Raw genomic sequence first — 23774 nt, 5'->3', positions numbered from 1 at the left:
CTCTTCAACAAATGGTGCTGGGAAAACTGGACAGCTACATGCAAAAGAATGAAACTGGACCACTTTCTTACACCATACACAAAATAAACTCAACTGGATTAAGGCCCTAAATGTGAAACCTCAAACCATAAAAATCCTGGAATAGAGCTCAAGCAGTAATTTCTCTGACATTGGCCATAGCAACATTTTTCTAGATAGGTCTCCTGGACAAGGAAAACAAAAGCAAAAATAAATGATTGAGACTGCATCACAATAAAAAGCCTCTGCACAGCAAAGGAAACAACAAAACTAAAAGACAACCCACTGAATGGGAGAAGATTAATTTGCCAATGGCGTATCCAATGAAGGGTTAGTATCCAGAATGCTTATTCATGATTTATCTTCCTCACCAAGTAGATCCAGTTCTAGTTCTTACTTGGCTATGCATATTAAAACTTGAGTGCTTATCAGTTGTAAGCCTTTCATTGTGACCCTTTCTCCTAGGCTAGTCAGCCAGGAATTGGGAATACTAGTCTTGGGCTCGGGAGACAGAAACTTCCCATAGAAGCCAAGTGAAGACAGGCTTATTACAATGGAAATCACTTCTAAAACAACATTAAAATATTATTCTTTAAAGAGTACCTAAAATATTAAGGATATTAAGGTTGTCCATCATTTCATAATACCAAAAGCAAAATTCTTAATATAAAGGATTGATAAATGTCATGACATAAAATTTAATCAACTTGGAAATATTACGTGTTTGACTTTGTATTTTTTTTAAGATTTTATTTGAGAGAGAGAGCAGATGCAGGGACAAGGGGTAGAAGGAGAGGGAGAAGCAGACTCCTGGCCAAGCAGGGAGCCTGATACGGGGCTTGATTCCAGGACTCTGGGATCATGACCTGACCCAAAGGCAGATGCTTAATTGACTGAACCATCCAGGAGCCCCTGGATGTATTTTTAGAAGCAAATTCTAAATGCCAAGACCAAGTCATACTTGCGAAACCATAGTTTAAAATGAACAATGAGCCTGAACAGACAATGCATAGAAAAACAAACGACAATGAAACCTATGAAAGAAAGTTCAATCTCATAAGAGGAATGTAAAATAAAACTAAAGAAATTTAACATTTGAGAACTTTATTGGAAGGAATTATGGGAAAAATGGCATTCATGGAATGTTTGTTGTAGAGCAAAATTGTATAATTCTTATAGAGGGCACGTCCGGAGATATTTATCAAAATTGTAGTTGCCCCTCTTCTAGAAATTATCCTACATATCTGAAAATGTGAAACAAATTGCCTGTGTAACATTAAAGAATGTTTTATAATAGCAAAAGATTGGAAACAATCCAGGGGCCCATCCATGTGGGACTAGATAAACTAGTACATTAACACAGTGGAATACTAGGTAAAAATGAATGAGGAAGCAGTCTGGCACTGGAATGTCTTTAAGTGAAACTAGTGAAATATACATGCTTATGTTTGAAAAAAACAGATTATATAAAAGTGGTTACCTGTTGCTGCTGGGGGAATGGGGTGGGTGCATCCAAGGATAATGGCAAGGATTTTCTATATATAATTTTTTGGAGGGGGAAGGTAGCAGAATTGATACGTTTAGAAGTTTCCAGTGACAAAATACACCTTTAATTTTTGCTCTAACTTTCATATATTTGTGTATATTTCTAAGTGGATTGTATTCACTGACCTATTGATTTCTTTTACCTACTGGTCTTTAATATGTGTTGGTTTTTTTTAAAGATTGATTCATTTATTCATTAGAGACACAGAAAGAGAGAAGCAGAGACACAGGCAGAGGGAGAAGCAGGCCTCCCGCAGGGAGCCTGATGTGTGGGACTTGATCCTGGATCCCGGGACCATACCCTGAGCTGAAGGCAGATGCCCAACCACTGAGCCACCCAGGTGTCCCTAATATGTGTTTTTTTTTTTAATTGTAGGTATGGTCTCTCATTTACTTGACTAGCTTTTTGTTCAACTTGTATAAATTCAGTGCCTCCCATGCCATGGCTACTGGACATACACCTGTGCATGTAGTAATTTCTAAGTTTTCTCAGAGTTCAGTAAGCTAGGGGAAGTATAATAGAGTTAAGTGTAAGGTATGTAGGAAGGTTGCCTAACAGTATAGAAGATATAAAGCCAAGGTAGAAAGGACAGGAAGACTTTGTAACGTTGTATCTCGGGAATTTTTACCAAAGTGACATACTAAGGTAGAATCCCACTTTGGAAACAGCTAAGCAGGCTAACATTGGTAGATCTTATTATTCTCTGAAGAACTTCTGGTATTGTCACAATGGACTTTGCACTATATATATATTTCAACTTTTAGAGGTTCCAGAAGACCTGATTTTGTACATTAGGTGTTCTGCTAAAATTACTGTAATTTTGCATAAGCAATCATGTCCTATCGTAAGTGAAGCCTTCGTGATGTCCCTAGATAAAATTTTGTCCATTTTTATTTCATGTTAAGCTGTTGTTGGTCATCATCCATTCCTTTCTCTCGGAGTCATGGTACTTTGGTAACCTGGAGTAATTTCCAGATTATTTTCATTTTGTAGAAATTTAAAAACCTGTTGAAGTAATGTTAAGTGTCTGACTTAAGTTCTGCTTGGGCATTTCTTTGACCCAGAATGGTCCCTCTGACATTAGGCCAAATAAAGATCCCAAGGGGTCAAGTAGTAATTTTAGGGACTGATCTTTAATTGGTAATTTGATACTTTGGGATTATTTTCTAATTAAGAGACTACATGATATGTCTGTCAGTACCTGGGATCGAATAATTGTTATATTATCTAAGCATTATAGCCTGAATCTGAAATTACATCGTTGTAATGTAAGCTATAGACTTCACCACTTTCAATAGGTCATATGAATCTCTTAAAACCAATGAATTTCTACCAGAGTCCTGGAGGTCAAAGGTATTTTAGAATTTGTAGAAGTCTACTAAGCATTAACACTCGAGACTGGTTAGGTTGGAATTATATAAGGTGGCCTGCCATGTTTGGTGTATTTTTGTAGAACACCTGATTGATTTGGTAACCTAGTGGCTATTTGGTTGCTGTTGCTGATATATAAGCTTCTTGATGATATATACAAGGATTTGTGCATTTGTAGACAGAGGATTTTTGTCCTTTTAGAATGTTGTGATTCTCACTCTTAAAACTGCCCAGCATGTAGTAGATGCTCATTAAATGTTGAATAAACATTAATATGGCTATAATACATATATATAGGTATCATATATATTAGTATCATACATATATATATATGATACTATGTGTATCATCCCTTAAATGCAAACAATGTGTTGCACATTTATATTTTTACATATCTTATATAGTTGTTTTTGGGTAGTTGCACTAGTAATTCTATATCATGATTTATGAGTAAAGAGTATGTAGTTTTAATAATTTGATTCATTAGGTTGCTGGATATCCTTTGAAATGTTCCAGTTGTACTCTCATACATTATTAGTGTTTTCAAAAACAATAGTACATGCACATGGTAAATAATATAAAATTAAATTTGCAAAAAAAAATTAAATTTGCACTAGAGTTAATATAGTTAAAAGTTTCCTTTCCACCTCTGGTTTTCTAGTCCTCAATCTTCTTTTTTTTTTCTCAATCTTCCTTCTTTCCAGATACAAGTATTGTTACTAATTTCAGAGATAGTCTCTGCATGTATAAGTCAATAGTCGTTATAAAGTCAGCATATTGTAGAAAAATAGCCTGATAAAAACTGAAAAATAAATCTGTAGACCAACTTCTGGTAGTGATATACAAGCAAAGAACCCAAATATAAATTTGGTGAGAAGAATCCACAAGCAAATTCATGAGTAGTATACAGGAAAGTGATATTCATGCCAGCAGTGCAAGGATGGTTCAGTTTTAGGAAATCTGTGAATATAATATAGGACATTGTAGGTCAAAGGAAAACCCATCATATGAGTAGCTCTACAAGTTGAACTTCTTTTTAGTATTTTTATGGTTTAATTAAAATTACTGCTGCATTTGTATCATATTTTGATGTCAGTCATCATATAATCTCACATTTGATTTTAAAGGGCCAGCCATTTATCCAGTACTATGTATTGAAAACCTATCCTTTGCTTACTCATTTAAAATTATATGTTAAAAAAAGTAAATAAAATTATATATGTTAAATACTAAATTCTCATAATTTGAGTCTCCTTTGGGGCTCACTGGTTTCTGTCGTTAACTCTTTTCCTGTGACAGTTATGGAATTATTTTGATTTATAAGTATTATAAATGTCACTAATAGCTGTGGCCATTTGCTGCCTGTCCATATTTAGATTCATTTGTGATGCAATTTCGTATATTCCAAATTTCTTGGTTCTACACAATAATGACTATGCATTGTGATCCCTGACTTCCTCACTTCAGCAATTTACTAAAATAGGCTCCATCTTGACCTTTTTCATTATTCTATTTTGTGTCAATTCTGCCAGGGTTTTGTTTTTTTTTAAGGATCTTATTTATTCATGATAGAGAGAGAGAGGCAGACACAGGCAGAGGGAGAAGCAGGCTCCATCCAGGGAGCCTGACGTGGGACTCGATCCCATGTCTCCAGGATCAGGCCCTGGGCTGAAGGCGGTTCTAAACCGCTAAGCCACCCAGGCTGCCCCTGTTCCTTTCTCTTTCACAGAATGATATGCTTCTAATGATCATAAGATTATTTTACCCTTTTAGTTAGTTTTTCCAGCACTTCCTACCAAATTCAACTGTTTTTTTCTCATTTCAGTACTTCTTAATTACTTCTTATCTATTTGTTCTATTTCAGAAAGGCAGCATTCCATTTTTTAAAAAGATTTTATTGTATTATTTATTCATGAGAGATACAGAGAGAGAGGGAGGCAGAGATACAGGCAGAGGGAGAAGCAGGCTCCATGCAGGGAGCCTGATGCAGGACTCAATCCCGGGACTCCAGGATCATGCCCTGGGCCGAAGGCAGGCGTCAAACCACTGAGCCACCCAGGGATCCCAGCAGCATTCCATTTTATGCAGTATTCTTTTTCTATAGTAGTCTTTTGGTAACAATAGTTCACTTTAACTGAGCACACGTGATAAGTGTTACACACTGTTGTATGTGTCATTCACTCAGTTTTAATGCTCAGGAGTACATTCTAATAATTATCTCCTATTTTTTCATATAAGGTAATTGAGGTCAGTTACACTTAGTAACATTGCCCCCAAATGTCACAGTCAGGCACTTTGGCCTCAAAGTCTCTGTTCTTGTAGGCTCTCTTTTTTAAAAATGATGCTTCAGTTGTGAGTTAAAAAAAAAAAAAAGGTCCTTTTCAGTATCTGGTGGTGACTGTGCTCCTAGGAAGATCAGTAACTCTTTTTAAGAATTGCCTTTTAAAAATATATATACTTATTTATTTTAGAGCAAGCGAGTGTGGGGGAGAGAGAGAATCTCAAGTAGACTCCCCGGTGAGCATAGAACCCAAAACAGGGCTCAATCCCACAACCCTGAGATCATGACCTGAGCCAAAATCAAGAGCTTAGACGCTTAACCAGACTGAGCCACCAAGGCGACCCAAGAATTGGCTTTTCTTTTTTTTAAGTGTAAATGCTGGGCCAGTGTAATAGTTACAGTCAGAGGAGTTTATAGGATAGGTGTACATATCAGAAGATGATTGAAATTGGTCCAAAGTCCTTTTAGGTCACTGTCACTACCAGAGCTGTTTTGGTTTGGACAGTGCTTCTCCCAAGCCTCAAGGTAGAGGTGTGCAGTTTGAGAGAAGGAATACAAGTCCATAGTCTATAGAGTATTACATCTAAATAGATGATTGCGTGATTAGGCCTCAGCAGTTTTTATGTGTGAACGCTGAGGTTTGGGGTAGCTTGTCCAGCCTTCCTTGGGCTCAGTTAAAAACTGAAGCAAACCATGTGAGCCCTTCCAGTATTTTTGCTTTTGATGTTTAAGGGGTTTTTAGAATCTTGGCTTCCCATCTAATAAAAAACAGGAGGGAAATAGGGAGTAAATGTGGCATAGTGAATAGCTGGTCAACATTTCCAGTCATGCAGGTTGATGCTATTAGGACTTTTTATTTGAGTTACTGGGTAGGAAAGATGCCTAGGGGTGAGGGCCTGAGGGTTTGAGACAAGAGGGAAAGAAGAGGAGGGGATGGAGGATCCAGATGGATCTTGTTTCAAAGAAGAGAGGCAGTGTTCTAAAGAAATCAAGCATCAGAGTCCAAGAAGAAATGTGATCCCAGCAGCCATCTTCACATCACCCCATTTCCTTGTCAAGGCCCAGCTTCACCTCTGTCTCCTTAATGGTTCTATGTTATTTGTGGGTCAGTGATGTTCTGTAACTGGGTGAATCCAAGGACTGGGACAGGAACCACTTCTGGTGGTCACTTAGGCCCCTCGAGTAGTAGGGGAGAAGTGGTTTCCTGTGGGATGGGGAGCAGCAGAGATCAGTGTGATGGGGAGCAGCAGAGATGTTTGGGGCAGCATGGAAGAAAGGGTGCATATCCTGTAGGAATCGGGGCACAGGTTTTTGTCACCTAATATGTGCCCCCAAAGTCAGAGATGGTTGCAGCTCTGTTACCCAGCTCTATCTAGTAGACACTGTAGTTGTGAGCAGTGACTATGAAAAAAACTATTCCTTTGCCACATCACAGTTTATAACTCCAAAACTTCTCAGTATTTTGAAAAGTTTGTGGACCATCATCTTGGAATAGTCAAGTCCCAACTTGAGAATCCTCCATTATATCTGAGCATCCTCGCTTCCCTTTCCCTGTCTTGTGCGTTATGAGATTGATGGGCCAGGCTGTGTCCTACCACAGTGTTGAATTTGGAGGTTGATGGGAGAGGAGTCGAGGACTACAATGGGGAATTCGGTGTGGTAAGATCTTAACATTTTTTTGTGGACTTCTCATGCTTCAAAAAATCTTACAGGATATTTAAGCAACAAATAGAACTACAGACATTAGATTGTGGGCCATCTGCTTCAGTAACTTGACTTTAAGCACTTCTTAGTTCCTATGGTTTATACTGGAGGATAAGGTTAAGAGAAGTAAACTTACTAAGAAGTTTGAATTGAAGCTGAAACTGTATTTACCTGAGATAGGAAGCCAGTATTCTTCAAAGATAAGAATGCCTCTACAAGGTAGTGGGAACCACCACCCAATGTTTGTTCCCTTGGGAGTGGTATACTATGTAAACAAGGCCCTAGGTCTTCTAAGGGTTCTCTTATATATTGATGAAATTCCAACTGTCTTTTGGAATGGATGTCCTTGGCTTAGCTGTACTTTGACTGGCTTCTACTTATCAGGACCAGAAGGTTGTCCAGATAGATGCTGCTTTACTGAACGCTTGGTGTTCATCTCAGGGACTCACTACCCTAGTGCCTTTTAACTAAGTGCAGTAGTGCAGTGTGTAAGGAGATCTTGGATAAAATTCCAAAATAAAAGATTTAAGAAATCCCATAGCTTATTTTAGAATGAGAGCATGTGGTAAAGAATGTAGTGAGGGGGACGCCTGGGTGGCTCAGTGGTTGAGCGTCTGCCTTTGGCTCAGGATGTGATCCCGGGGTTCTAGGATCAAGTCCCACATTGGGCTCCTACATGGAGCCTGCTTTTCCTTTCTCTGCCTATGTCTCTGCCTCTCTCTGTGTCTCTCATAAATAAATAATAAAATCTTAAAGAATGTAGTGAGGTGGCTTTTAGCCAGCAGGATGTTGTGGGCAATGACCTCAAGAATAATCCAGAACAGTTTTGCAATAAAATGAACAAAAACTAGCCCTGCTTTCATCGGGAGGAAGGATAAGCCTGGTGCCTTTTGTTTGTGGTACACTTAGCCCAAAATGCTTTTTAATGCCCACAAACATTGGTAAAGGTAATTTTTGATAACTGCCAGCCAGAATGGCCAGTTCACTTTTACCTTCCCTATATTGAGTTGTCTGCCCCTTGGATGAGGTACTTTTACTGTGCTTGGCTTTTAAAAGGGCCCTGAAAGGTTCCCTTTCATTTCCTGGCTCACATCTCGCCATCAATTACCTGTCAAAAAGATTTGGTTTATTTTAAGCTTTAAAAGTGATAGTGGCAGAGATGGGAATAAAACCAGCTTCTGAGTTGTCAGTTTTAGACTCCACAAAATAGAGAAGGAAAAAACAGGCATTTTTAAATGAAAAGCATCTGGTTTTATGCATGGGTTAACTATAAACTGGGCAAGCTTTCCGCAAGAAGGGAGGAATATATATTTTTTTACCATGTCCTTGGAGTGTGGGTGGGATTCATGAATACACTTCCGCTACTTGGCCATTTTAATGATTAAAAGAAGCCCCCCCCCATGCTGTGCCTGAAGATTTCATGCTCAGAAATTAAGGTTAGTTTACCTTCATTGCTCCCTTCCTATTTTTTACTAGAGTATGTGAATCCGAACACATAGGTTGGGGTGCCTGGATGGCTCAGTCAGTTGAATGTCTGCTTTTGGCTCAGGTCATGATCTCAGAGTTTTGGAATCAAGCCCCTCCACAGGCTCCCTCCTCAGCGGGGAGTCTGCTTCTCCCTCTCCCCCCTATAAGTTCTCTTGCTCTCTCTCTCAAGTAAGTAAAAATCTTTTTTTTTTAATCTATTTTTTTAGTGGCGCCTAGAAGGTTCAGTGGTTGAGCATCTGCCTTTGGTTCAGGGCGTGATCCCAGAGTCCTGGGATCAAGTCCCATATTGGGCTTCCCATGGTGAGCCTGCTTCTCCCTTTGCCTATGTCTCTGCCTCTCTCTCTCTCTCTCTCTCTCTCTCTCTCTGTGTGTGTGTGTGTGTGTGTGTGTGTCTCTCATGAATAAATAAATCTTTAAAAAAATAAAATCTATTTTTTTTAAAAAAGGTAGGTCTCCCAGTAGTCTGGGACCCATACATACAATGGTTCTTTCTAGGACCCCTCGGCATATTGTGAAGTACCTCCCATCACACCTCAATACTAATAAGAAATTAGAATTGCCTAACATCTCTTACTATTAGTAGCCATTGTTCCTTTCAAGCATTCTCCTGCCTAAGACATATTACTTAAATTTTCATAAAGTTAAGATTTTATAGCCAATTCCCTACATTGGTAGTGCAACTAAGCCTAGCAATTTTTTAATAAATGCTTTTGGAACATTTTGTTTTCTTGAAAGTGTGCTGCTGCCATGCCTCTTTTCTGATTATCCATCTGTCCTTCCTAAGTATGCTCTTGTAGACACTCCTTTGTTGTATTGCCAACAGCCACCTCTGGAGAATTGCTGTCCTGAAATAGGATGCCCATCTCAGACATGGTGTGGCTTTTATTTTTCTAGCTTAATTCGTTCTTCAGACAGGATTTAACACCTGGTCAGCAGCTAAACTCAGCAAATAATTATCTTGCCATGTATATGGTTGTAATGAATTTCCAGTTTTGGTGTCTTTGTGGACAAATGAGAAGCAAATAAATATTTTGTATGTAATTGTGACCTTGTCCTTTGGAAATTTCTAGTGCACAGCTCTGTTCCAAAGTTTAGACCTAGTAAACATTTTTTTCCTAGTAAAATTTTAGTAAAAATTTGCTGCTTCTTAAAAAAAGACTGTTGGATCTTAAGGGCTTTTGATTTTTCATTCATATACATATAAACACATAGCAATACACCAGTCACTATATTTTTAGGTGCAGTGTTTAATTTTACTTAGAAAACCTATTACCTAGTTGGGCTGTTTCCATCCTGGGCAAATAGTACAGTCATGTTACCCAATAAGGTTACAGATTGGACACCCATTTTCAAAATATTGAGACATTAACTGGATTTTATAGTGCAATAATACAGAGTTTTGCTATCAGATACCAGTATTCTGTGGGAAATTTGGCATTCTCATCAGACACTATGATAGATATATAAAAAACCTAGATAGCTATACTTTTACATATTTATGTATTTACACTAACTCGTATTACTAATGTCCTATACTATGACTTCAGTCCTCTTTCCTTTATTTGACGATGTTGTCTCAAGACTTACAAATAGCAGTGTGGCTTTATGGAGTTCTCATGGTCCACTCTGCCTTGTCTCTCTATGGGTGGCATTACATGTCAACTTTTCAGGGTATTTTCCAGTTGCATTTCCTTAGAATCCCTCAATTCTATACCAATACAATGAGGCTTTTAAAGAATTTGCTGCAAATTATTGTGCTTTAATGTTGTCACCTATGTTGCTCAGCACATTATAATGTGTCATGTATATAACTGTTCATGGTTTACCTTTAGTTCAGTGTTGCTATTCTAACAGTATTAACTATTTAGCTGCCCTTTGCCCCTTCAGTTGACTGCCTGGGATTTTGTCTATTAGTAAAACATTAAGTATTAGGTAGGATCTGCCACCTATGGGTTGAGTGGTTCTGGAAGTACTGTTATTTGCCGTTTTATGAAACCATAGGTCCGTAAGTTGTTAATACTGCTGCCATTGTTCACTTAATCAAAAAATGTACCCAGAATTTTATCATGGTGAGCCATCATTTGTTGAATAGTATTAATCTAAACCATAGTCACCAAGATGATTCAAATATATTTGGTAAGTCTCAGAGTTTTTCCACATTAAGAAGATTTTGGTATTCTGTTGTCTTGTTTGGTTGTGAGTTGTCATATTTTCCTATCTGCCAGAAATATATGCTGTCTAGTTATTGATTCAGCAGTTCCTCTGTATTATAGATATGATCCTGCTGAGATTTTTCTTTTTACCACCTGTGGTCAAATGTAGGCATACCTTCTGTTTTTGAGGTTCTTTTAGTGACTGTTCTTTGTCAAGTCTTGACTCTGCTACTTCACTACTAGATTGTTATTTAGCCCAATTATAATATGGGATCATCTTTTGACTTCATGATGTTAAAACTTAAATCATGGAAAACTGTCATGGAAAACTTACATCTCCTAGTGGATGAAAACATTTCAATGATAGGGCTGATCTCCATGTGGTATTTATCTCTAATCTTTGCTTACATGTTTACATGTTATGCCTATTACCGGGCAGTTTGATGCTTAATACTTTACTTTCACTCATGGCCAGGATACTGGTAACCACTATTTGGAGGCAACCAGTCAATGGAGTTATAGCTAACAAGTGTCCTCTCAATTTTGTAATAAGATTAAATGTCTATCTTAGCAACCCTGCTAATCAGTGTGACTGAATATGGCAACTAACTTCTTGTAAAGAATTATTATTATTATTGTGACATAATTCATATACTATGAGATTACTCTCCACATTTCAGTGGCTTTTAGTATATTCACAGAATTGTTGCAATCATCATTTCTATATTACTGTAAAACATTTTTATCACCTCAGAAAGAAGCCCCATTAGTGGTAATTCCTCATTTTCTTCTTTCACAATCTCTGCAACCACTAATCTAACTTCTGTCCCTATGGATTGGTCTATTCTAGACATTCATTTGAATGGAATATATGGCCTTTATGTCTGGCTTCTATCATTTAGCATGTTTTGGTGGTTTATCCATATTATAGTATATATATATTCATACTTCATCCGTTTTATGTCTGAATAAATTCTACTTTATGGATTTAACGTCATTTCATTTATTCATCTGTTGAAGGACATTTGGGTTTCCACCTTTTGTCTGTTATAAATAGCACTGTAAACATTCACATACAAGTTTTTATGTGGACATATTTTCATTTCCCTTGGTATACATACACTTAGCAGTGGAATTTCTTTGTAATATGGCAACTCTGTTTTAATGTTGTAATTTTGACAAACCTTATTAAAGTGGCTGCACCATTTTACAATATCACCAGCAGTGTATGAGGATTTCAACTTACTCCCTTCTCCCTTGTTACTTTCTTTTATAATAGCCACCCTAGTGGATGTGAAGTATCTCTTTGTGGTTTTGACTAGTATTTCTGTGTTGAGCAACTTTTTATCTGCTTATTGGCCATTTGTATTTCTTTGCAGAAATGTTTATTCAAATACTTTGTTCATTAGAATTGGGTTATAGGTCTTTTTGTTCATTGTTGTGAGAATTCTTTATATAACTGGATAATAGACTCCTACTGGGTATGTGATTTGCAAATATTTTCCCCCATTTTCTATGTTGTCTTTTAACTTTGTTTACAGAATGTAAATTTTTAATATTGATGAAATCCATTTTACCTATTTTTTGGTCGCTTTTGATTTTGGTGTCATAACAAAGAAACAAACCATTATCTTACATTGAAGTCTAATCCATTTGGCATTTATTTTTATATGTGGTGTGAGGTAGAAGTACAACTTTATCCTTTAGCATGTAGATATTTAATTGTCCTACCACCACTAATTGAAAAGACTATCCTATTGAATTATCTTGACACCTGTATTGAAAATTCATTGATTCGAAATTCAGGGGTTTATTTTGGGCCTGTAAGTTCTTTTTCATTTGTCTCTATATCCTTATACCCAGATCACACAGTTTTGATTATTTTAGTTTTGTAGTAAATTTTGAAATCTGGAAATATGAATCCTCCAACTTGGTTCATGATTATTGGATGCTGAGTTTCCATATGAATTTTAGGATCATTTTGTCACTTGCTATAAAATATCTGGAATCTTGATGAAGGTCGTGTTAAACTTGTAGATTGCTTTGTGGAATATTGCCATGTTAACTCTCTCAGTCTGTTAATATGGGATATCTTTCCATTCATTTAGTCTTTAATTTCTTTAACATTGTAATATTTAGGATAAGAAGTATTGCATTTCTGTTTTAAAAAAGTATTCTAAATGTTCTGCTTTTCTTATGATATTGAAAATAGAATTGTTCTCATTTCATTTTGATTGTTCATTGCTAGTATATAGAAGTAAAAATATTTTTAATTGATATTGTGTATTCTAAGCTTTTTGAACTGCTTAGAGTTGCTTCTTTTTATTCTAATAGTTTTAATATTAGGTGGGGTATGGTTTTTTTGGTAGATTCCTTAGGATTTTTATGTATAAGATTATATCCCCTACAAATACAGATCATTGTACTTCTTTCTTTCTAATCTCATTGAGTTTTATTTCTTTTTTCTGCCTAATTACTCTGGCTAAAAATCTCCTGTACAGTATTGGCAAGAGCAGTCTTCCTGGTCTTGGTGGAAATACACTTACTTTCTCCCATAAATCACAATGATGGCTATACGTTTTTTGTAGATGTCCTTTGTCAAGTATAGAAAGTTCCCTTCTGTTGTTTGCTGAGGTTTTCATTTTTTAAATCAAGAGTGGTTGTCATGAAATTTATCAAATGCTTTTTTTCTACATTTGTTGATATGATCATGAGATTTCCTCTTTATTCTGTAACTACAGTGTATTTGATTCATTGATTTTCAGATATTAAACCAACTTTGCTTTACTGAGGTAAATCTGACTTGGTCATGGTATATAATCATTTTCGTTTCTAGATCTAGTGTGCTAGTGTTATACTGGACGTTTTTGGAAATCTGTACTCAAAAGGTAGCTTGCTCTGTAGTTTTCTCATTTTATCTTTGGCTTTGGTATCAGACTAATACTGACCTCATAGAATGAGTTGAAAAGTTTCCTTCTCAAAATTTTTTTGAACTTTAAGCAAGGGATTGGTATTAAATCTTTAAACGTTTCACTGAATTTACCATTAAAGCCATCTGTTCAAGGACTCTTCTTTTGGGGACTTTTATGGATTGATTATCTAATGTATTTTTATAGTCTATTTAGATTTTTCTTCTTGAGTCAGATTCAGTTGTTTGTGTCTTTCAAGGAATGTGCCCATTTCATCTAAGATATCTAATTGGCATACACTTTTATATAGTATTTCCTTGTGATTCTTTTATTCCTATAAGGTTGGTAATGTCTCCTCTCTTATTCCTGGTCATATTTATTTGAGATTTTTCCTCTCTTTTTCATGAACAACCATGAAAAAAAATGTTAAAAAACACAGTAAAAGAAACAAAGGGAAAAAAAGAAACAAAGGAATTAAAATGGTAAAGAAACTACTTAACATAAAAGGCAGTACTAGATGAACAGAGAAACAAAAAGACATAAGACACTAGGAAAACAAATAGGAAAACAGCAAACATCAGTCCTACTTTATCAGTATGTTTAACTATATTAAACATAAATCTGCCCCACCCGCGTGTCTCTCATGAATAAATAAGTAAAATATTTTAAAAATTAAAAAGGATATTTTATTAAAATGGAAGGATCAATCCATCAAAAAATATAAGCACCATAAACATATATATATACACACAGTATGTAATTGTATATACTGTAGCTGTAATTACCTGTATTAAAATGAAGATCTCCAATCAATAAGCAAACTTCCTTAAGAAATTTAAAAAGAACACACTAAACCAAGTGAATCAGGAAGACGGAAATAATACAGTTGGAATAGGAATAAATGAAAAAAAGAATAGGAAAAAAAAATCGGGGGAACTAAATTTGGTTTTTTGAAACCATAACAATAAAAGACAAACCTGTAGCTAATCTCCCATTGTTATTGCTGAATTATCTATTTTTTTCTTGTTTCCATCTTTTTTTTTCTTACTTTAGTTGCTCTTTTGTTAGGGGTGTGTGTGTGTGTATGTTTATGGTGCTTATATTTTTTGATGGACTGATCCTTCCATTTTAATAAAATACCTTTTTAATTTTTTAAAGATTTTACTTATTTATTCATGAGAGACACACGGGTGGGGCAGATTTATGTTTTTTGGGGTTTTTTTAAGATTTTATTTATTCATGAGAGACACAGAGAGAGAGAGAAGCAGAAACACAGGCAGAGGGAGAAGCAGGCTCCATGTGGGGAGCTTGATGTGGGACTCGATCCCGGGTCTCCAGGATCACGCCCTGGGGCAAAGGCAGATGCCAAAACGCTGAGCCACCCAGGCTGCCCAGATTTATGTTTAATATAATTAAATACACCGATAAGGTAGGACTGATATCTGCTGTTTTCTTATTTGTTTTCCACATGCCTTATGTCTTTTTGTTTCCCTGTTCATCTACTACTGTCTTTTATGTTAAGAAGTTTCTTACCATTTTAATTCCTTTGTTTCTTTTACTGTGTTTTTTAACATTTTTTTCATGGTTGCTCTGGTATTTCAATTAGTATCTTACCTTAAAATAATTATTTTCAGATTAACACCAAGTTAATTTCAATTGTGTACAAAATTTGCCCCACTATATCTTTGTTCCCTCCCCTCTTTGTGCTGTTATTATTATACAAGCATACATTTGTATGCAATGTAAACACTTGAACACAAATCCCTTGTAGGACATGTCTGTTAGCACTGAATGTTTTTAATTTTGGTTTATCTGGGAATGTCATAATTTCTCCCTCATTTCTCAAGATTAGTTTTGCTGGATACAGAATTCTTGGTCAGCATTCTTTTCTTTTTCCTTCAGTAGTTTGAATATAATCATCCCACTATTTTCTGGTCTCTATGGTTTATGAAAATTTATGTAGTATCCGTTATATATGATGAGTAGTTGTTCTGTTGCATTCAAGACTCTGAAGTCACTTTGACCATTTGATTATTATGAGTCTAGATTTGATTTGAATGTCTTTGAATTTATCCTTTTGGTATACATTGATCTTCTTACATGATGTATATAGATTAATACTTTTCATCAGATCTGGCGAGTTTTGGCTGTTATTTATTCACATATTCTTTCTGTCCTCTTTTCACCTTTAACTCCCATTATGCTTGTCATCTTTACTGAGTAATTCTTTTTCATTATTTTTTAATAAATAAGGGAACATCAGGCTCTATGTAGTACTGGCTGAATCTCAAAAGTGGTGTTTTTGTTTTGTTGTTTGTTAAGTGTGTTTGATCATAATTTACATTTCTTTTCTGACCCAATAGTTATTTACTGTGATTCTTCATGTTAAGAATTTCATTTCTGGTCTGAACTACCTCATAGATACATGACATATGTGTTATATAATTATGTATGTATTATATATAAAGCATATAATATGTAAGCTTATATATCTTTATAATTACATATAAAATTATATTTAAGGTATATTTTATCACATTGTGATTAGTATGGTACACTAATTTTTTTTAAATTGTCTTTATCCTCATGTGCTTATTCTTCCAGGAGACCTTTAGAAACAACTTGTCAAGTCCTCACCATGAATACCATTAGAATTGCAGTTGGAATGGCACAGATTAATTTTTGAAGAGCTGTCATCTTTATAATCTTCTAATACATGAATGTGGTATGTTTCTCCTTTTATTCAGGTCTTAAATAATCAATGTGTGTCTATTACACTTCTTATCTTCAATATTTTTCCTAGTTTCTGAAAGAAATAGGCAGATGTCCTAGGAACTGAGGTTCTTTTGAGAAAAGTACAGAAGATGTCATCTGCATAGACTAGATTCTTCAGTATAAAAGGTCATACAGGGATCCTTGGGTGGCGCAGCGGTTTGGCGCCTGTCTTTGGCCCAGGGCGCGATCCTGGAGACCCGGGATCGAATCCCACGTCGGGCTCCCGGTGCATGGAGCCTGCTTCTCCCTCTGCCTATGTCTCTGCCTCTCTCGCTCTCTCTCTGTGACTATCATAAATAAATAAAAATTAAAAAAAAAAGGTCATACAAAATGTAGTTTTTGATATGATGGTAACATTTCTTCCATGTGGCCCTAGGAGTCTGAATTATTGATAATGTTCCATATCCTTGTTTTGTATTAATTACAGAGGTGATTTCTAATAATAGGGAAATGATGTACTAAGCCATTTATTTTTAGTGCTGTCAGCATCCCTTTGACCCTCTTCTTTCCCATTTAGAAGTGCTTCCTCCATCCTGCAAGCTTCTGGGAACTCAGTGCCCATTGTATACAGGATATGTATCCACTGAAGACCATTATGCCCTCCAATATAAGGCTAACTTGTGTTCTCACTACAAAAGTTTAGAATCAGAGAGGTAAGAGTCCTATTCCACTTGATGGTTCTGTTTTAATTTTAATAGCACCCTCCAAAAGGGAGCTAGAGAACATCTGGAATTCTGAGAGGGATTTGAGCTTGGATAATATCCATGAGAAGCATTATAGGAATTAGTGCTATTTAGATTGTGGGAGACAATACGTCCAAAATAAAGACTTTAGGCATCTGTTTTCAGATCTTTTATAGAGTCAGGAATAGTTGATTTTGGCTGCTTTTGAAGGCAGTACTAGTTAATGGATAATCAGATTTAGGAGCCATCCAAAGATGAAAATATTCTTGGAAGTGATATCTAGTGGTTTCTATGACAACTTGGAATGGAATTTGAGAATCTTCTGCATTGTAATGAGAGGTTGGATTGCATGCACTAAAGGTCACATTTATTTCTGGCATTCTGACTATTTCAATAAGGACAATTGAAACTGAGTGTGCCTACTTTACATGTTGTGTGCCTACTTTACATGTTCCCATTTAATCATCACTACAAGTCTCTGAGGTATCCCAGAGAGGTTGAATAAATTTGTTAAGATAACTCATTAAATGAATGGCAGAGTTTACTTCTCTAGTACATCTTAATTTACAATATATCTCCTCCAGTATATCTTTTTTTTTCTCCTCCAGTATATCTTAATTTACAGGAGTAATTCCTTAAATTTGTATAGGACCTAGAAACCTTTCAGAAATATGGTTTTATTTGGCCCTTATAAAAATTTTGTGAATTTGGAAGAACAGACTTCACATGTTTATTTTATAAGTGGAAAAACATAGGTTTAGAAACTCTTTGAGTTTCTTTGGGGTAAGAAGGATCTGGGAGACCATTCAATACAATCTCCATATTTTGCAGTTGAGGAAACTGAGAACAAGAATTAAAAATCAGTGTATTTTGTGCGTATTCTTTGATTTGTGTTGGAGGAAGGAAAAGGTCAGGCTAGATGATTTCTGGGGGTGGGGGTACAGAAGGGATTGTGTTGCTATTATCTGTCGTTTAGTATACACTTGATGAATGCCAACTCACCACATTAGATTAAATGGCATTTTAACAGACATTAATCAAAGGCACTAAGGTTTAAGGAGAAAACTTCAGGCTTTAGAGAGCAGGTTGTGGAAGATACTTTGGGTCATGAGATCCTTCTTGCTAGGCCTGCTCCAGGTTCAATGGACACCTGGGAAGCAGGGCACAAGAGAATGTGTTATGTTGTTAGTTTGCAATCAGTCTAGTATGGATGGGAATGAAGCCTCAGCCCTTGCCATGATTCTGGGAGCCACCAGTCCCCCTTGGGTCTATGAGGTAGGCTCAGCGTAATGGCTCTCTTCAATATGGTATAAGGTTGCAGATTTAGAACCTCAGGAATGGAAGGACCTTAAAAGCCTCAGAGCCAAACCGGCTTATTTCACTTTGATCCTAATTCAAATTCTTTTAAAATATACCCCGAAATGGCCTTAAATTTCGCCTGTGGGTCAACACAGTTAGAAATGGGGAACTTCTTCCTAAGTCAGCTTGTTTCTTCTTTGAAGATCTCTGTGCAGTATTGAGCTGAAATATGTTTTTTTACAGCTTCAACTTAATCAGTATATTTGTATTGTACCCCAACTCAAAAAAATAATTGCTTTATTGTTCTCTCTCCTGCATCTTCAGTTTCTTCTCTCTGCTGCATTTTGAGCTGCCAGGCACTGTGCTAGATGATGGGGATATGGAGACGGACTTAGACAGAGTCCCTGCCTTCAGGAGTTCTTAGTCTAGTGAGAGAGTTCGACGTGTGCACAGATAATTACAACAGTATGGTATGCTCTGCAATGGAGGTATGTACAAGATACTATGGGGTTGAGAAGAGAAATCATTTGATTTAGTTTGGAGATGCCAGAGGTTGAAGGAAATAATTAGCTTAAGTGGGTTCTTAAAAGAAGTAAAGCTTGACCAGGAAGAAAACAGGGAAGGTCCTTTTAAGCAAAGTCGTGGACATTGGAAATAGAATGATGTACTGGGGGAACTACAAGTAGTTCTTGAAATTAGGTTAGAAATGTAGGCTGACAATAGATCCTTACATAGTATTCCATGAAATGCAGATCCCATTTTGTTTAAGTAGGAGATGCTTTTGATGGTCACTCTGGAAGTGCTATATAGTGTGTTCTGGAAGATTTTCAGATCTGGACAGGGAGATTAGTTAGAAGGATACCATAGTAGGGTTAAGATGATACATGATCTAAGGCCAGAAGGAATGGGAGTGGAGAAAAGGAGATAACCTCTTAATGAGAAGCTATAAAAATGTGGACATAATAGAACATGAGAAAATTAATAGAGGGGGAAATTAAGCCTCTCAGACTCTGGAGAATGTGCATTCACCTACCTCCATCCCTGGCCTTGATGAGAAATCCTTTCATGTTTTTTAGATAGGCATCACTATTGATTTCTTTTGGACCAGGGCTTAACTACCGTTTTTGCAAGTTTCTTTTTGGGATGGCAGCTGTATATGAAAAGTTGATTCTCAGACATCTGAATAGCTGCAGACTTCTAATAGGATCACTTAGTTCCTGGTCCTTCTCATCAGTAGCAGCCCTCTCTATCACATGTTACCCAAAGTCAAAGTGGAGGCTTTTATCTCTAAAACCCACTCAAGGGAAGAAATGGCCCTCATTGTTACTGTCTCAATTGTTTTATTTTGCTTACGGGATTTCACAGTACTTATGGTTACACCTCTAAGCAAAATCTATTCACTGATCAAAAATCTGTACATGTTGTGTTTATTTCCTCTTTTTTCAAAGCAGTATGAACATGTCCTTTGGAAAATTCTCCACCTAGGTTCAGAATAGTGGCCTTGGGGATTCAGAGAATGGATTTCTGATTAGAATGATTAATAGGAGACTATATTTGAGTAGACCTTATGTATTTTCAGTCGACCTTGTGTAAGTAGCCATCACAGAGGGCAGTCAGGGAAGAAGGGTTGGGAGAGGAAGCTCTGAGTAGGACAGCAAAGCAGGACAGTAAGAGTTTGGGCCTTGGGACTTAAATAGCCTAGACTCAGATTTGCTCTTACATTCACCAGTGTGGCGTCAAGCATGGTTTTTCACCGCTCTGGAACTGTCCTTTGTCTTATTTAAATAGGAGTAATAATCATTTTTTGCAATGATTTGAGGGGGTGGGTATAAGGATTTAATGGGATTACTTGTGTAAATTGCTTTGAACAAGTCTGAAATATGCTAAATGCTCTATCAACTATAGTTGCTGCTGATAATGATGTTGACAGTGACAAGGATTAAAAGAAGATAGTTAACTAGAGGTGCTTATATTTTACATTGTCAACAAAGCTACTGGGGTTTGAGAAAGAAAGGAAAACTAACTGACATGAAGGTTTTCAATGGTATGCTAGTATGAAGTCAATTCTCTGCCTTCTTTTTCTTCTCTGCCAAATAGGTTGGAAAACCAGATGAATTTTGTCCATGCCCTGATCACTAATCTATTGCCTTTGCTCTTATTTCCAAATAGAAACCTGTTGAAAAGTTGTGTTACACCTGAATAAAGGTTATCCTAAAAATGTAGAAAAATGCTTTGGAGTTGGTCAAAACTGGACTTGAAACCTGACTCAACTACTTACTAGCTGTGTGATCTAAGGCATGTTACTTAACCTCATTGAACCTCAGTTTCTTTATCTAATAAAATAATTAATTTGCAGGGTTTCTTTGAGGATATTAGTAAAGTGTATGTCGTAAGCACTCTATAAATTATAGCTATCATTGTTAGTTCTTGGGATACTCACCACGTGACAGAAACAACAGCAGGCCCTGGTGGCTGGGAGGACTGCATGGATCCAACCTCAACCTGGAGTTGTGCTCTTCTGAAGAAATCCTACTCGGATGGATATAATACAACCTGCTAAGTGTCCTAGCACTTATCAGGTTGTATTATCATTGTCCGTGGCTATGGCTCTCGTCTACCAGACTCTAAATTCCTTACAGGCAAGGACAGTGCCTTATTCATCTTTGTATTCGGTGCCTAATCCCGTGCACATTGTAGGCCTCATTAAATGTTTGTTGAATGAAAAAATGAATCATCAACAGACATTAATTGGGCGCCTGCTCTGTGATCTCCATGGGCTCAGCTTTTCCCCGCCAGTTGCCTACAACGTCCAAGCTGTCTTCAGTATGCTTTCTCCTGAAACTTCATTACTCCTATCTTCTAATCCTTTTGCTGAGGACTTTTCTGTGTAGTGTAAGGATAGCAAATATACTTCTTCTCAAGTACTATCTCCAATCGATTGGTATCACCTGCCTTGATTATGTTTTATAAAAAGGATTCTGAAGCCAGGTATCAGTTCAGTGTGAAAGAGAGTTATAACTGATCAGTGATGTTTGCTGAGGGTGGGAGGAGGGGGAGTAGCTGCACAAGTGCCACATATATGTCATATTTGATACTATGTTTTCCATGAAATACTCTGTTTCTATGCCTGCATTTTAGTCTTGGCTACTTGCAGACGTTGCATGGCTGCTGCTGCTGCTACTACTACTACTACTACTACTACTACTACAGTTGCTGCTGGTTGCTCCTTGGGTAGGACCAAAATGATCATTGATCAGAAACTTCATCCTCACAGTCTGGGGTTTGCTCCTGTGGCTGGTATTCACAGTTTCCCCTTTCAACTTTACCTCAGCTATCCCCTTACCTACACTGACAGGTAGGCCTCCCCTTTCCGTTCACCACCCAACAGGCTCATATTTCTTTTCTTATTTCATATGATTAATTATTCTTATTCCATGAGAAGCCTTCTTTCTGTTAGAAGATGTGACAACTAGAATACAAGTTAAACGATTCCATCAGGGTGCTACAGTGAGTCATAGAAGTTTCCCCTTTACTGTGGGAGAAAATTGCAGACTTTGGGGCAGGAAGAACTGAGAAGGGAGTCCTCGTAGATGTGGGAGAGAAAGCTGGTAACAAATGGAATAAGATCCTGAGAGGTGATGTGGGTTCGGAGGGTGAAACCTATGGCTTTAAAATATGGGTAGAGAGGAATAATAGCCTTAGTTGAAAGAAATTACCTCCTCACTGGAGCATAGGGATAGGAGTTAGGAAGAGTACCTAATAAGGGTGTTAAAGATGTGTAATTGTGGAGGTGAATGATGGAGAGAAAGCTGACCAGCGACAGGATTTTGGAGACAAACCAGAGTCTAAGGAATATTCGGACCAAAAGGCTGGAGTTGGGCCTTTTGGTATGTTCAAGTGAGGTACTATTATATTATATCAACTTATATATTCAGTTTAACTGAGAAACTAGCTTGAAACTCGATTAGAAACTCAGGAAATTAAAGTGGTTTTAGGCCATTGTCACAAGTAAACTTGTTTGCCTAGGACTGACCTATACTGTTTGAGGAGTAGACAGCTAGTGAGAGAGGGATTACACAGAAATGAATTTGAAAATCCAGACTATATGTGTAAGGCAGTTAGGTCAGAAGTGAGCTCAAAGTCTGAATAAAAAGAGGACTTAATGTGATCAAGATGGGTGTTGAATGGTTGGAAAATTGGAATAATAGGACCTACGATCAGAGAGTGGATTTTGAAACCTTGAGATTTCAAAATTGGAATGGTCAAGATACTTGCAAAGCTAGGATGTCAGATGGTCAGTTATATAAATATTGAAGTGACCCAGGATTATAGCAGAAGCTGCGCTGGGAATGGATGCTGTGGGCCAGATATAATAGGCTTCAGTGACTGAGGAATGATTAGAGGTTGGCTCATGGCAGCTGTGCAGATGCAAAAGAAGAAAGGGTGTAGTGAGATAGTAGTGTGAGCCACAGAAGGGTGGTAGGGATTACTAGAAGTTACAAAAATTATGATTTGCACATTGCATTGCAGTGTGGGCTTGCAGAATGCCCAGCTAAAATGATCCCCTCCTTTACTGAGTGAGTGCCTGCTGTATCCTCAGCACCTTGCCCTGTGCTAATCCATTTACCCCTTTTGGGTCTGTCATCTAGCAGGTATGAGAGAATGAGCAGCAGTCCCAAGCAAGGACAGCTAGGGGAGCTGCTGGCCCTTAGAACTGATGGAATGCTGTGGTCATATCTCAGCAGACTGGTCAGCTTGATGTGACCCAAAAAGGTTTCTTTAGGATCAAAATTTTCCCTGACCTTGACCTAACTTTATTACATGGTACAAGCTTGTGTTGGCCGTTCCATAATGAACTTTGGCTTCTGAGTCGCTGAGTTGAGGAGGATGCTGGTACTGTCCTTTAGGAAAAAACAGGCACAACACTTTAAAAACACACATATTGATGAAGTAGGACAAGACCGTCTGGTTATCTAATTGAGCTTTTAAGATAAAGGATAGATGAAAGAAAGCTCGCATCGATGGGGGAAAAACAAAACCACTTGGTGAAAGCCACTCTAAAGTCAGGATACATCCAGTTTTGTGGACATACTGTTGATATCAGCTGTGCCTTTGCAAAGGAGGGCTGGAGATTGATGCAAAGTCCCTTAGGACTTTGAAGGCCAAGTGTAGGAGAAGAGAGTCCTATGAACCCTGTGACATTTCATGTAGTCATTGTTCTTTAGTTATAGTCTTCATATGAGTCAATATTTCAATGAAGGTTTAGAGCCACTGTGATAGAATGACCAGGCAGGCCCTCAGACAGCCCATCCCCTCCTGTGGGGTCTGCTTTATATTTATTCCTTAGGAGGATCTGGTAGAAGACTTTGTGCAAGGCAGAAGAAAAGGAAGGACGTGGAGAATGACTACCGCCTGTCTTCATCTCAGCTTCACAAAGCATGACTCAACAGAAGGATCATTCTCTTGAGACTCTCCAGACCACAGGTTGCTCCTTTCATTTTCACTTGCTTGGCCCCCTCAGCTACTTTCTCTGTTCAGCAATTGTAC

General features: G+C 37.2%; 1 long non-coding RNA gene and 2 other non-coding genes across 19 annotated transcripts in view; all 3 read left to right on the top strand.

Annotated features, from left to right (window-relative positions):
* The window catches only part of LOC102157078, a 97084-nt gene that overhangs the window by 24736 nt on the left and 48574 nt on the right, over positions 1 to 23774 (top strand). For 14 of the 17 annotated variants that reach the window (XR_005386365.1, XR_005386364.1, XR_005386366.1 and 11 more), the window contains 4 exons: positions 16075 to 16195; positions 16763 to 16898; positions 18552 to 18715; positions 21366 to 23711. This is a non-coding gene — a long non-coding RNA (uncharacterized LOC102157078). Of the gene's footprint in view, positions 1 to 329; positions 349 to 16074; positions 16196 to 16762; positions 16899 to 18551; positions 18716 to 21365; positions 23712 to 23774 lie in introns of those variants that run through there. The other 3 variants (XR_005386359.1, XR_005386363.1, XR_005386361.1) reach the window with 3 other exon arrangements.
* MIR374B (microRNA mir-374b) lies at positions 20769 to 20820 on the top strand. The gene has a single exon (NR_049406.1). It is a non-coding gene; the product is annotated as a microRNA mir-374b (primary transcript).
* On the top strand, positions 20927 to 20982 carry MIR421 (microRNA mir-421). The gene has a single exon (NR_049407.1). It is a non-coding gene; the product is annotated as a microRNA mir-421 (primary transcript).

This window comes from Canis lupus, chromosome X (genome assembly GCF_011100685.1).
Source record: "Canis lupus familiaris isolate Mischka breed German Shepherd chromosome X, alternate assembly UU_Cfam_GSD_1.0, whole genome shotgun sequence".
Lineage (NCBI taxonomy): Eukaryota > Metazoa > Chordata > Mammalia > Carnivora > Canidae > Canis > Canis lupus.
This window is presented reverse-complemented; position numbering and strand designations above follow the sequence as displayed.